The sequence below is a fragment of the Lissotriton helveticus genome, chromosome 1_1 (genome assembly GCF_964261635.1).
Source record: "Lissotriton helveticus chromosome 1_1, aLisHel1.1, whole genome shotgun sequence".
In the NCBI taxonomy this organism is placed as follows: domain Eukaryota; kingdom Metazoa; phylum Chordata; class Amphibia; order Caudata; family Salamandridae; genus Lissotriton; species Lissotriton helveticus.
Window position 1 is genome coordinate 617,823,395 of NC_136057.1, and position 15,404 is coordinate 617,838,798.

Genomic DNA, 15,404 nt, shown 5'->3' on the forward strand with positions numbered 1-15,404 from the left:
AACAAGTCTTATTACCAATTGACTTTCATTGCATTTCTGCCTTCCAAATGTAAGACAATGTATAAAAAAGAAGTCATTTTGACAAATGTCCCCTAATTCACATGCTTTTTTTTCGGTACCCAAAACTTTTCAGAAATATGTAGGTTTCCTTGATACCTATTTTTCATTCTTTCAATTTTACCTAATTCATTGCTATATACCTCTTACACAATTAAAAAACCATTGCAAGACACAGCTCAGTTATTGGCTCTTGGTACCTCAGCTTCTTATTGAAACTACAAGTCCCATGAAATTGCCCTACTTTTTTTTTGATTTTGAAAACCTTTATTGACAAATTCAAAAACAGTCAGAGTACATTTTGCATCAGATCAGATCGGCATTCACTGTAAATTCAAAGTCCATTGTTGAACATGCAAAGACATTTCCAAAATACGATAATCACAGACCAAGTGCTATTGTTAGGACAATAGAGTGAACATGAGTATTGTCACCCGGGAGGAGGTGTGGGCACCACAGCTATACAAATGGCAAGTGCATCAAACGGGGGGGGGGGAGAATGGCGGACTATAGGAGGCTATTACTGACCAGCACCTGCTACTGCCGCGTGGTATCGCAGGAGAGGCAGAACGGCTCAAGGGACTTCGGGAATGGAGATATGTCACCAAGGGACCCCATATGTCTACCTGGCGAGGCCTAGCAGCTAGCAAGTCCCAGAATTCTGAAAGCAAGGTCTGGCATCTAGAGCCATCCTCTAACCAATGGGCAAATTTAGGCGCAGTCCTACGACCCCACCCATGGCCACCCTATGCCTAGCCAACACAAGAAGCATTGCAATCAAGCTGCGTGAAGCATCCGGGCACAACTTTACAAAGCCCAGCAGACAGAGCGAAGGGTCGGGCTGTACTGATGCGGGGCTTATCTCGGAGATAGCATACCTCCCGCCAAAAGTCCGACACCTTAGGGCATAGCCATGCTAAATGGACAAAATCCGCAGCAGGGGAAGCGCAGTGCAAGCAACAGTCACTAGGCATGAGACCAAGTTTGTGAAGCTGGGCAGGAGTGCGGTATAGCCTATGTAAAATACTTAAAATGAATGAGACAAAGCCGGTAATTTGGTGACAGTTTCTTCGTCTGATTGCAGCAGTACAGCCAGTCTGCCTGGGCGATGTCCATGCCCAGGTCTACGCCCCACACAACACGCGCCCGATCGGTAGAGATGGAAGTGGATGCCAACGTGAGGGCATATAGTTTAGTTACTATTTGGTGTGGTGTTGAGGATGTGTATATGAAATCCAGGGCTGACATCGTGGTCGGAGGCTGGGGGAACGTAGGATGTATCTCCCGGCATATAGCACGTAACTGATAAAACAGGATAGTGTCCAGCGGACCAGAAGAGGCAGGGAGAGAGTAGAATGTATTGCCGGGGTATAAATCTGCCAATGTCAACAGGCCCAGACGTGCTGCATGTTTGGACATGCCAGAAGGCTGGAGAGGGGGAAAGGCAGGATGACGCACGATCGGCATTGCATTTGCCGACAACACAGGAAGATTGGAAATACGGCGCAGACCGGACCAGGCCCAACGCAATGTCTCCACCGTGTCCACCTCCGGCAACGGACGACACGCCGGGGCAAAAAGGGCAGGGGCCAAGGGGATGCAATATCGGTCTCCACAGCCATGTGTGGTTGATAAGGGGGGGGTGAATCCAAAAGTGAAGAAAGCTGGCCTGAGCACATAAAGCGTAAAGCTTGAAATTAGGAGCTCCCATGCCCCCTGCCGACATAGGAAGAGTGAGGATGTCATACGGTACTCTGGGTTGTTTGCCCACCCAGACTAAGGAAATGATCAAGGAACAGAGTTTGCGAATGAAATGAGCAGTAAGGAGGATCGGAATGTTCAGGAAAAGATAGAATAATTTCGGCAACACCACCATCTTAGCAATGGCGATGTGGCCGGCCAGAGACAATGAAAGCCGACTCCAATTTGGGATTTTGGATTCCATCCAATACACTGCATGCCCATAGTTAGATCCTCAGAGATTATCAAGGTCCCTACTCAACCAGATACCCAGGTACCGGGTGGGGCCAGTGGCCCATATAAAAGGGAAGTCCGGCTTGAACGGTCTGGTGGCATCCGTAAGAGGGAATAACACAGACTTACTTCAGTTTACCTGAATGCCCGACAGTCCACCAAAACGAATTATCTCATGTACAAGAGGACTAAGGTTGTCCTGGGGATGGTGAACATGTAGAGTAATAGCGTCCGCGTACATAGAAACCAGGAGAGAGTGGGCCGAGAACCCTCTACCCCTGTGGGTGTGATGTTGCCGGAGTCTAGCAGAGAGGGGCTCCATAGCAATGGCAATTAGCATAGGTGACAGAGGGCATCCCTGCCGAGTGCCACGTCCAACACATCTGGGCTCCGTTATTTGCCCATTAATCCAGAGACGGGCCAAAGGGCGGGAAGAGATAGAAGAGATACCTTTCGTATAAACATGGTGCTGCAGCCAATGCAAGGTTAGAAAGAATAAAAAGGACCATTCGAGCATATCAAATGCCTTAGTGGCATCCAGAAGGGCAGCCACTGCGGGGGAACTGGGGTTGATCTGGTGAAGGACCGAGAATATGGTCGGGAGATTATGCGAGCTGGCCCGTCCTGGAATAAAACCAGACTGGTCGGGGAGGGCGATGCAGGGCATAAGAAGAAGAAGGCAAGAGGCGATTAATTTAGTGAAGATTTAGTTGTCAGTGTTTATAAGAGAAAGGAGGCGATAGGAATCGTGACAGTCGGCTGGCTTATCGGGCTTAAGTAAGTCCGGAAGGACTGAGGAAATAGGACGTTATCAAAGGAATCACTGTACATAGCCGCCAGATGCGGTTCTAACAACGATGCATACGTTTTATAAAAAGAGGCAGGAAGGCCATCCAGTCCGGGAGCCTTGTCCCCAGGCAAACTGCTGATGGCAGCAAGTATTTCCTCCCTAGTGAAGGGCTCATCCAAACATTTCCGGTGGTGATCTTCCAACTATACCAGTGCAATAGTCTTGAAGTATTGTTCGAAGTCCTCGCGAGGGGGGGGGGAGTCTGCAGTATGCAGCTGCGAGTAGAAATCAATTAAATGGTTCTTGATGTCAGCCGGAGAGGTGGTTCTAGCGGGGCCCCCATCACTGAGGGCTGTAATATACGACGCAGCACGTGGAGGGCCAAGGTCTTTCCAGGCCAATCGCCCTCCCCGAAATGACGAGCTCGGGCCTCTCTGCCCAAAAAGGCGAGTTCTCTCTCAGCCTCCTCAGAAAAGTCAGTGTGCTTTTGCCTCAAGAGCGCCAGGTTCTCAGGACTGGGGTGTGCTGCCTGGGAAGCATCCAAAGCCCTAATCTCAGTTTCCAACTTAGCCAGAGTGGTACATATGGAACGGAGGACACCGGCCTGTTTCGAAACACATTCACCTCTTATTACTGTTTTAAAGCCTCCCCAAAGAATGGAAGGAGATTCTACGGAGCCCACATTTAGATCAAAATAATTGACGATTGCTGTTTGAATTTCATCGCAGAATACTGTGTCACAGAGCGCGTTCGGAGGGAGCCGCCATGTGAATGCTCGCTGTGGGGAAGCAGGGAGGCGAAGGCAGATTTAGACCGTGCGTGATCCGAAAAGTTGCGTGCTTTATGTGTAGCAAAAGTGAGCCAAGTGATGACGTCTGGGGAGGCAAGCCATAGATCAATACGTGACCAGCAACCCTGAGCCCCGGTGGCGCGAGTGCCCTCACGAGCAGCCGGCCACAAATGACGCCAGGCATCAAAAAGCGAATTGTTGGTGAGTATGGACTGAAGTGATGCGGTGGCACGTGGATGTAAAGAGCGAGGACCAGAGCGGTCCAGTGCCGCTGAAAGTGTAACATTAAAATCTCCCCCCCAAAGAATTGCCGCCGGGTCAAAGGATGAGATAAGATGCCATACGTAATAGAAGTCAGTATCGTCTGAATTAGGAACGTATACCGCAGCGACCGTCACTGGCTGAGATAGCAGGGAGCCATGCAAAATTACATATTGACCATCGGGATCTGTGAGCGCCTGAATAGTCCGCCAGGGGAGACCCCTACGTATCAGAATTGACCCCCCCTTGCGTAAGAGGAATAGAATGAGGAGTGCGCCTCCTCCCTGTGGCGCAACTGTAGTCTGGAGGCAGACCCCGGCAATAGGTGGTCTCCTGCAAGAGACATGTGTATATGTCCACCCTGTGTCGCTGCAAGTGAGAATGAATGAGCCTGGCTTTGCGGTGATCGTTAAGACCACGTATATTCCAGGCCCAACATACGGTATCAGTCATGTTGTTTTATACCTAGGTGGAATGTGGCATAGTGCGACTTGGAAAGACCACTGAAGGTGTGCAGCAGTGCAGTATCCCCCCAGGAGGAGGAGCCAGGAAACCGCCCCCCACAGATGACATGCAACAGATGGAGGCAGAGCACATGGGCAGGTCAAGCAGCAGAAGAGGATCCACATTCGCAGAGGCCCGGTGTGCAGACAGTACCAGAATGAGGGGGAAGAAGCCGTTCAGTGTGGAAAGGGGATGATGTCATACATGTCATAGCTGCAGAGGAGGACAAGAAGCACAGTGCGAAGATGCAGTCCGACCTAAAAGAACCAGCATGGTGCAATCGAAATTTAACAACCCATAACCCCCACCCAACATACCCCCCTTTGAGCACAGATCAAAAACCAGCCCCAGAAGCATGTCAATGTCGCGCCCTCAACCCAGCTCTCCCACCCCAACAAGACCAACAGTAGCGACAAGATGACACAATACCTGACACCCACCCTCACCCCCAAAACGGACCCCAGAAAACCCTCCAACCCCACATCCATTCCAACCCCCCAATCAGGCTGGGAGACCTCCCTTTCCCACCCCAGGAACCCATAACTTGGAGGAGGAGAAACCATTCGAAGACTAGGAATTATCCCGGTAGGGCATGGCAGGGCTCGGCAGATAAGCCTGCAATAAAGCAGGGTGGCCAAGCATCCGTAATTTCAGACAACGTTCAGTAAGTCGTGGCCTCAAGCATTACAACCAGTCAATCATTGTCACTCAGGTGATCAGCGTCAGCTGGCTGAGAGCTGGATGGTGAGGAGCATGATGATTTGTCGAGTTTCTTTACAAATACGAGAGCCTCCCTGGGATCAGAGAATACCAGTGTTTTAGCGCCCTGTTGAACTCTCAGTTTTGCCGCCTAAGCCAAAGCGTAGGACACCTCGTGTTTTTGCAGAATTCGCTTTGCAGGGAGGAATTCACGTCTAGCAGCTTGTACAGTCAGAGTATAGTCCGGAAAGAAGGAGAGCGAGTCTCCTTGATGGTTTATTTTGCCCATGTCCGGCGCCACATGAAGAATAGCGTCCCAATCTCGGAAGTTGACAATTTTTGCAAAGATAGGATGTGGAGGTAGTCCGGTACCGCGGCGTGGACCAAGGGTGCGGTGTGCTTGTTCGACAATGAAGACTGTGGAAAGTACATAGCTGAAGAGTTGCTTGATCAGTTGCTCCACGTACTCCTCCATGCGAGCTATGTTGGTGGATTCTGGGACACCAATTGTGCGGAGGTTACTCCGACGGGAGCGCGCCTCCAAATCCTCATTTTTCTCTTGGATCAAAGCAAGGGTTTTGTCCGTTTGTAGTAGTTTCTGGTGGTCCTGAGTGGTCACGTCCTCAGCGTCCAACACCCTGGACTCAACATGGAGGAGGCGATTATCATGGGAGTCAACGCGTGCCTCCACTGAGTCAAGTCGGGCAGAGATCTGATCCAATTGAGTCGCTATTTCTATAACCATTGACTTAACATCTAACATAATCGCTTTCAGGTTTTTGCCGCAAGTTGGAGGTGATTCCATGGTGGCATCAAGAACACCACTGTCCAAGCTGGCGCCATCCTGGCGAGTCGACCTGCGTTAATCGAACGTGATTTTGGGCTGTTTTGGATCAGACTTTCCCATTGCAAAGGAATCTCAAAACAGGAGCCTCCAAGAGATGGGGGTGCTACAGCGTGCCCCGAACAAGCAGACTTAATGCCAGGGAGAGGCACAAAGACACCTGCAATTGTGCACAGCAGCAGGATCTTAGGGTGCCCAGTTGAAAGAGAGTGCTGGGGGAGATACCGGCCCTGCGGCCCCAGAGCAAACAATGTTTAGAGGAGGTGGCAAAAGCGTAGGCAGAAAGCGGAGTGAAGACTGGAAGGGCCCGCGGGATACTGAAGAGGTGGCACAGATGTTCAGCCCAAGGGCGGCCCCACACAGCAAGGCATGCACCACTCAGCGCCAAATATGAGAACCCTCCCACTGGGGAGACCACAGTGGAGTGCCACTATTGTCAAACCGCTAGCCCAGATGCAGCTCTGCACCGGTGTATTGTGGTACAGAATCTACATATCAGCTACTGCACTGATATGTTGAGGCAGACCAGCCGACAGTGGTGGAGTAGCAGGGCCCAGTACTGCTAATAGCAGTGGCAATCCAGACCTCCCAGGGTCAAGATTGAGGAGGCCGAGAGCTCCTTGCCTCAGGTGTCAGCAGCATACACGGCAGAGGGGCAGCCGCCGGGTGCACACAGCCCGTGTGTAAAGCAATGAGGGATAGTAGCTTTAAGTCTGTGCTGCACTGCTGAGAGCTTGGCAGTCACTACAGACTTCTGCAAACAGTGAGCCAGCAGGGGAGCAGGACTGACGTATGGCGCAGGCAGCAGGCAGGACTTGAAGAAGAGTCAGAAGCCTCAGTAGAGCCAAGCTCTGGATGTCCTGTGCATCGTGGGCCGCGGCGCCACTATCAGGCAGGAGAGGCCGCAGCCAGCTGGGGCAGGCCCGGGGATCAGTGCGTCACACCGCAGCCAGGTAATGTTGAGTGTACACCAGCCCCGGTCAGCCACGACGAGGAAGCACGGGGCGTACAGCTCGCGCCGCCGGGCCCGGGCATTGCATGCCAGGCCGAAGCCGCGCCAGTACAGAGCGGGGGTAGTAAATGGCGCCCATGCCTCAAGGCCGGCCTGAGCCGGGCAGCCCAACACCAACGCCCCCAACCCCGCCGCGGAGAGCCCAGGCGTCAAGACGCACTCACCGGGAATCAGCAGGCACCTCCTACGTCACCGCGGCAGCACTCAGTCCCAGGGAGTCCCGCCAGCGGCAGGATGGGAAGGCACAGGACACCAGTTGTGGTTGTTAAGGAAGCCGTTGTCTGCAGAATGATAGCGGATCTTGTGCTTGGCCGGCAGAGCCCACTTACAGTCCGGCCATCTTGCAGCCGGCCAAGCCACCCCCCCATGAATTTGTCATACTTAGAAGAAGTTTCAGGTGAAAACATTGGCACAAATGTCTGGGTTTTTTTCAACTCAATTTCAGTATTTTTTTATTTCAACTGTTAGTTTCTTGAGGAAAACCTTTAAGGATCTACACACATGGACCCGTGCTGAATTGAGAATATTGTCTATTTTCTAGAAATGTGTTGTTTTCCGGGATCCATTACTGCTTTTACATTTTTACCACTAACTGGAAGGAGGTGGAAAGTACAAAAATAGGCTATATCCAGGAAAATGTCAAAACTGTGTAGAAAATGTTGGTGTTCTGACAAAGGTCTGCCTCTTCCTGAAAGCTGGGAAGATGGTGATGTTAGCACCACAAACCCTTTGTTGGTATCTTTTACAGGGAAAAAACCCAGATGTTTTCTTCTGCAGCACTTTCTTTCAATTTAAAAAACCCAAAACTAAAGTCAGTTATATGTTGGTTAATTTCTGCGTCCCCTCAAAGGGAATCCACAAACCCTGGGTACCTTCAGAATTCTCAAGATGTTGGAAGAAAAGAACGTAAAGTTGCCTTGGATACCTTATGTGGACAAAAAGTTACAGGGTCATAAGCACGAACTACCCAAATAGCCAAAAAAAAGGGTTAGCACAGGGGGTGGGGGGAGGGGGCAGAGGCCTAGCAGAGATGGGGTTAAACACATATCATACACAACCATACAACATTTTCCTGTAGGTTCTATACGTTTCATATTGACGTTAAAAATAAACTTACAAAAAAAAAGTCTGCAAAGTTCCAATGCAACGTGAGAGGAGACACACACAGCAGGCTGGATTACATTAATGAGTCATTTACGAAATTACAGCATCGCAGTCACGTTTCCACAGGTACAGGTGCAGGCTAAGTTTTTTATAGCTTCCCCTCTTGGATGGGTTATAATTCCCGATGATTCACACAGTAATGGTGACGAATTCTAAACACAACTGACTAAGCCTCTCGTAGTTAAAAATACTGACATTCAGTAGAGCTTTTAATTGTTATAACAGACCTCCGATACAATGCTCGATAATCATGAAACCACGTACGAAGCCACGTCCATAAATTACTCTTAATGTTTATTTTACATTTCATTTGTTGTCATCATTTCAAGAAGACAGAAGTGACCCCCGCAAGGCAGCGAGCGTGATTCATCTCCCCAAATCAAGTAACTGGATTTTATGCATTACATTTTGTATATATTTTGTATATATTTATATATAAAAACCCATATATGCATGTGTGATGCGACTTGTACAGCACATCACCAACTATGGAGTTGTCCACTGAAGTCTCCAGAATTTATTTATTTATTTTATTTTAGTGATTTATAGAGCGCCTGGTGACCCGGAGGCATCCCCGCGCTGTGAGAACTTGTGATGGCCAGGGGGGGGGAAGGAGGGCCTATTTGGGAAACGGGAGGGTTTTTAATTTTTTGCGGAAAAGAAGGTGGCAGGGTTCCAGCCGCAGGCTCCGTGGGAGCGAGTTCCAGCCTGAGGATGCTTTCACTGTAAAGCGTCGACCGCCAGTGCGGACCTTCCTATATTTTGGAACATTTGCCAAGCGCAGGAGTCTAGGGGCTTTGTAGGGTGTGACCATGTCGCTCAGGATCGAAGGGCCTAGGCCATTGAGGAGTTTGTGGGCGATACACATGGCCTTAAATTCTATCCTCTGTCGCATTGGAAGCCAATGAAGGGCCTTGAGTGCTGGCCTGGCCGAAGTTCTGTTTGGAAGGTTCATTAGTAGCCGGGCAGCCGCGTTTTGAGTGCGCTGGAGTTTTGCCAGGGTAGACTCAGGGGCTCCTAGGTAGACAGCGTTACTGTAGTCCAGGCGCGAGAGGATCAAGCCTTGGACCAGAAGCTTCCTTGATGGAGGGGGGAGTAGCGGAAGAATCTTCCTGATGGAGCGCATGAGACCGAAGCAGATACCTGCTGTTTTGGCTGCCTGGGTCTTCATGGTTAGTTCGGGCTCGAGCCAGACTCCTAGAGTCTTGATTTCCTTCTTAGGGATGGGGATCTCGCCAAAAACCTCAGGCCAGACCGAGGGAGGAATAGTCGACCATTTTTTTCCCATGAGCATGACTTCGGTTTTAGAACCGTTGAGCTTGAGCGACGAATCACTCATCCAGTGGTGGATTTCCTGGAGACAGTTCAACAGATTGTCTGGGCGTTGGTTAAGATGTGAGAGTGAGACGACCAATTGCGTGTCGTCCGCGTAGCTCACTATCTTGATCCCGAATGGGGCAACTACATCCTCCAGCGGGGCCATGTAGGCATTAAACAGAGTGGGGCTTAGCGAAGACCCCTGGGGGAGTCCGCTAGAAAGAGGGAGTGAGGCCGAGTGGGAGTTGCCGTCCCAAACCTGGAAAGAGCGACCTGATAGGAAGGAATCTATCCAGGCAAGTGCGGTGCCCCCGAGTCCTGCCCTGGCCAACCGATGGATCAAGACACGGTGGTTCACCGTATCAAAGGCTGCACTGAGGTCCAGGAGGATCACTGCCACTGACCCTCCTGAATCTAAAATGCACCTTGCCTCCTCGATGACTGCGAGGAGGGCGGTGTCCGTGCCGTGGCCAGGATGAAACCCAGTCTGGGAGCTGCGCAGGAGGTTGTTAGATTCAAGGAACTGGGACAGTTGGATATTGACCAGTTTTTCGGCCATTTTGCTAATGCCCGGGAGGAGCGAGATTGGCCTGTAGTTTGCCAAGTCGGAGGGGTCCAGTTGAGGTTTTTTAAGAAGTGCTTTGACTACTGCACCCTTCCAGCTCGGGGGGACAGAGCCTTTGGACAGCGAGGTGTTGATCAGCTCTGTAATAGGGGCCAAGATAGCAGGAGCCACTGTTTTCAAGAATCTCATGGGGGCGGGATCACCGGGGGAGCCGCTTTTCATTCCGGCCAGAGTCTTTCCTACTTCCTCCAGAGATACGGTTCTAAATGCCGTAAGCTGTGGATGGGGGAGGATTCCTGTTTGGGTCACGGACGCATCCATGTTGCAGAGGTTTGACTCGCTGGGAGGGGGGAGTGAAGCCAGGATGCCAGAGATTTTTGAGTTGAAGTAAGTTGCCAGTTCCTCACTTCTGCCTGAAGGGGACTTATTGGAGGAAGGGGAAGCTGGTATTTTCAGGAGATCTTTGGCTATAAGGTAGGACTCTCTTGCCGAGTTAGTGGCCTTTTTTATTCTATCATCGTAGTATGATGCTTTAGTAATTTTAAGGGTGATTTTATAGGTTCTCACCGCACTACGGTAGGCATCCTTACTGGAATGGAGCCAGTTTTTCCTCCATAGTCGTTCCGCTTTTTTGCATTCTTTGCGGAGAATTCTGAGTTCAGGGCTGAACCAGGGGGCTGATCCTGCCTTTCCATTTTTGTCCTCACGAGATTTTATGGGGAGGATGGAATCAAGGGAGGTGGTGATCCAGTCTCTGAAGTTTCTGTCCGCAATGACAGGGTCTTCTGTGGGAGTGGGGGTCGTAGAGTTCAGGACTCTGGTCCAGTCCTCCGTGGAGAGTCTGGACCATGCCCTGTCCCTGGTGAAAGTGGCGGGCTTGTGAGGCTTCCTGAAGACTCCTGGAAGAAAGAAAGGGACCAGAAAATGGTCTGTCCAAGGAAGGGGAAGGGGCGCTTTGGTTCGAAGGGAGTGGACGTTGGTAAAGACTGGGTCCAGGAGGTGGCCCTTGATGTGGGTGGCTCCAGAATTGGTCAGTTGAAGACCGTAGGCTGCCAGGTCTTGAATCAGATCGACGGCCCCTGTATCTAGGGGGTTGTCGAAATGAATATTGAGGTCTTCTAGTATAGTAGAGTTGGAGGTGGAATGGGCCAGTGAAGATATTGATTCCAGGAGAGCACTAGCAAAGGGGCCAAAGTGACCAGGGGGCGATATACTAGAAGGCCTGACAGTGAGTTTGTCGGGCCAGTTGGATGGAGAAGTGGCAGCTTTCAGAGTCCGAGATGTGAGCATCAATAATTCTACAAGAGAAGTGATCCCGGTGGAGGATAGCAAGTCCACCTCCTCTGCCGGAGGGACGTGGTTGGGACTGGATGAGGAAGCTTGGGGGTAAGGCTAAGACCACATCCGAGTCTGAGTGAGCAGTGAGCCACGTTTCCGTAAGGAATAAGATGTCGAGGTCGTGGTCAACAAGTAGGAGATTGATGAGCAGAGCGTGCATGGGGAGCGATCTACAATTCAGTACGGCTAGTTTGAGGCCGGGCAGTGTAAAGGGGGGTCGGCCAGGTGTAGCTGGGTTGGATGGCAGAGTGCACAGCTGATGAAGGGACCGTCTAAATCATGGAGATAGTAGCACTTAATGTTCTTGGTGGGTCTGAGGCTTAAGAGGTCCCGGCGAGAGTAGCTTACCCTGTTAGAAGCTGTCCCCGGCATAGATTCTGGTCCTGTGCCCGTTCGTGCGCGGACGGGCGCAGACGGGCTTGCCTTAGGCGCTCCCGCTGCGCTCGTCCGCTGCGCTTCCTGGCCAGGCACATTTTAATGTGATGTTTAGAAGGGGTGTGTCCTGGGGGCGTGGCCTAAAGGGGGCGTGGCCACCGTCGACGCGGTGCCGAGGTTGTTGTGGGCGTAGGAGGGGGTCGAGACAGCGTGGACGCGCTGAGGGCTGCTGGAACAGACCATCTCTTGAAGCCGAGGCAGAGAAAGCGAAATGCACCGACACAGCATGTGTCACGCTCAAACGTCGGGATTAAAATAGTTTTCTTTGTTCTAAATTGGCCAACTGTTACTCGATCAAATATTTTACTTTGATTTATTTTAGTTGAAAAACATCTGGCCCTATTCTCCAAAAAAAGGAAATCTGTACGCATGAAAGTAAGCTTTAGTGTTGGTGTCGATGTATGACTTTGTGCTGTTGTTCGCTAACATCCACAGTAGAATGCCTGGAAAATGCTACTGGGAATGTTATGTGACGCCTCACATGGGGTCCGAATCCGCCGTGCAGAAATGCATGTAAGGAAAAATTCCGCATGGGGAGCAGGCGCCTCCTGTGCAAATAGGCGTATGTTTTTCCCTGGAGGAAAAACATTTTCCTACGTGGAGTAATTCCTTTCCCTATACCCCCACTAAATCAGCGGCTAGTTAATTTTTCTTGCCATCCTAAAAGGCCAACCTATGGCTGGAGTAAATTTCCAATCACTTTCAGGGTAGTAATGGATGGAATCAGAGTTTAGGAATGCTCTCAAACGTAGATGGATTTTTAGATTTCCTAAACTTCCAAGACCTTGGAAAGCTCCCTGCACACCCTTTGACTGCATTATACATTTCTCTGCACTCGTGGGGGAGATATCCATAGTAGTAAATACGTCTATGACTCTATGGAGGTATGATGAGTCATACACACTGAAATAAGAAGAGCAAAGAGAAGTAAGGGAGAGGGGTGGAGTGGCCCAAAAAATATAGTACTGAAAAACTGATAAAAATAGACCATTTACATCAGTATTGAAATTATTCAAGTCATCCAATCAGAGAAAACGTAGGAAGTAAATGTTTCAGAGACGAGGCAAATAAGAACAGGGAACAAAGTCATGGAATAAGAAGCAGACAAATGAGATAGACGAGAAATTCAGTCAGCCATGAGCCAGGGGGTAGTCCAAAGGCCATTCTGTGCGTATTGTACGGTAAGCAGTAGGTCTTCAACAACAGACAGCTAAAGTTCAGGTCTTTAAACAGAATGAAGCGTTGTGGAGTGAAGTTATTTTTGTCGTTGCATTCTATAGACTTTTGTGCGTTGAAATTAATAAATTCCCTGGATGTTCTAATAGTTTATACTCATTACTCACTCATTACTCTGTTTTCATAAAACAGGTGTATGCAATTTGGTGATCTTGATCTAGGCATATCATTTTGCTCAATTCACTGCTTTCTAAATGATACAGAGTTGTCGTGCTGCTCGGTCAATAAAAATTAAGATCCTATCTTCAGGCTAAAACAATACATCAATTAGGTCTTTTTAATGACTTAAAAAGTATAAAGATATTAAATGGCTCAACATCCTTGCATAATAAACAAATTGTGGCTATCATGATCTGAATCAAACATTTGTAGCCATTTTAGATATTTTCAAAAGGAGCATCTTTTAGCAAAAGGATCTATATTGATGGAGGCCACATGATCAAATCACTACTGATCCTAATACCAAAGGTTAATTTGATCATAAATGTATGTTTATGACATGGTATCATTTTTGACACCTGATAGGAATCAGCAAAGGGATTGTTGTTGGGCTTAAAGCAATTTATTATTGAGTAATTATCTGCCACAAGTACTGGGAGATCTGTGGTTAAAAAAAACACACGAGTGAGGAGTGGGTTTCCCAATATGTGGTTTGTCTTGGAACTCTGGGAACACTGTCAAACATGCATGTTTATGGGCATTTTCGAATCCCATCCAACTTCTTTCCACCATGTAAATGGCTTAGACTTATCGCAGCCAAAGGTTGGCTGCCAGAATGTAAAGTGGAAAAGATCATTCCCAGACTTGCGAGTGGTGCAGCAGAAGGTCTTCCTCCATGGGAACATTTATTTTCTCCATGGAGAAAACAGTGCGTGGCACAGGAGGCTCATATCCCTCCTTTGTGGATGAATAGGAACACATTGAGGACTTCACATGGGGGATAGAAGCCTTCAGGAAAAGTGACATGGCATTCCCAAAAGTCTGCCTGAAAACCTCCACACGGCCCAGCATTCTAACTGTACTTCTTGGAATGTCTGTGAATCCAAAAACAGAAAAGTACGATCAACTGGCAATCTAAAGTACTTTTGCATTTTTCTTTGACAAAAGGGCCCAATTACAATTAATGTTGACATAGCTCACTATTGTATATTAAGGTCAGTTGCTATAAAACAACTAACAATACATGGAAGATAGAACAAATATGTATAGAAAATTCCATCTATCTCCGAAAGATGATTCAGCGTGCATCAATTAGAGATAAATAAAGAGCAAGAGGAAGCCATGTATATAATCTATAACCAGTTGACAAAATCCATGATCCACGCCCAACTGGGGATGTCAGAAGACAGCAGAAATGTAATCACCTGAATATCAGGGGCACGTGAGGTCTTCATGTTAGAGAAGTCCATAGATGTGTGAAGAGAGCAGGCACTGCTTGGACTGAGATGAGGAAGCTGCCACGCAACCAAACTAAGGTGTGGAATTCTCTCCCCCTAGAACTGCGCATCATCAACGACTCTTCCATGTTTAAGAAAAGACTAAAAACTTTGCTGTTCGACTGATAACAATCTCCCCCAGTTCCATTCTGTTTCTTTCTAACTGTTTTTTTTGCGCCCGGACACTCATGAGTTATAAATGTTTGTAACATAACATAACAAAACAGGTGAACTACAATTCCAAAGATGCTGTATGGCTCCCTTGAGGCTTGGTGGTGCTGCACATTTTGATCGTTTGGGTGTAAGTAATTTCATTCTGGAGTCATCTGGTTTTGTGTATTAAATCTACTACTTGAGTCTTTTATCTGTCTTCAATGAAAGCAGCACTGCAACCACTCTTAGGCCTACCTCCTGCCTTGTACAGGCTTTGTTACTTCACTTGACACAAGTGCTCTAGTGAGATATGACTAGTGGTGGAGAAATTATTGCATTTGATCAGGAGTGAAATGCATAATACTAACTGACATTTTTTATTTTGTAGATAATAGGCTATCTGAATGTGGAATTATTCAAATAACAGAGTTAACTTCCAGTCTGATGAAATTAAGTAATGCCCCTATCTAAAGATTAACTCTTTATTCAGCTTTAGGAAATCATAGAGTTGTCAACAACCTTAGAGGATGGGTGATGCCGTTATAATTACAATAAATACCAACAAAAAATGCCAGTGCTGATAAACATAACTTCGGGCTATGATTAATCCTCCACAAACAGAAGATTAAATTCCAGAGAGGGATTGCTTATTAATCGCAATTTTATTTTTGAAAAATCAACAATGTTTTTATAAAATTCATATTTACATTTAAGGAAAAAACAATAAGAGAAATCAAGATGAGAACGGACACAAAAAATTACAGTTACTTAAAACGATCCACCATTCACAACTACAGTCATATCACATTCGCCTCACATTCAACACATG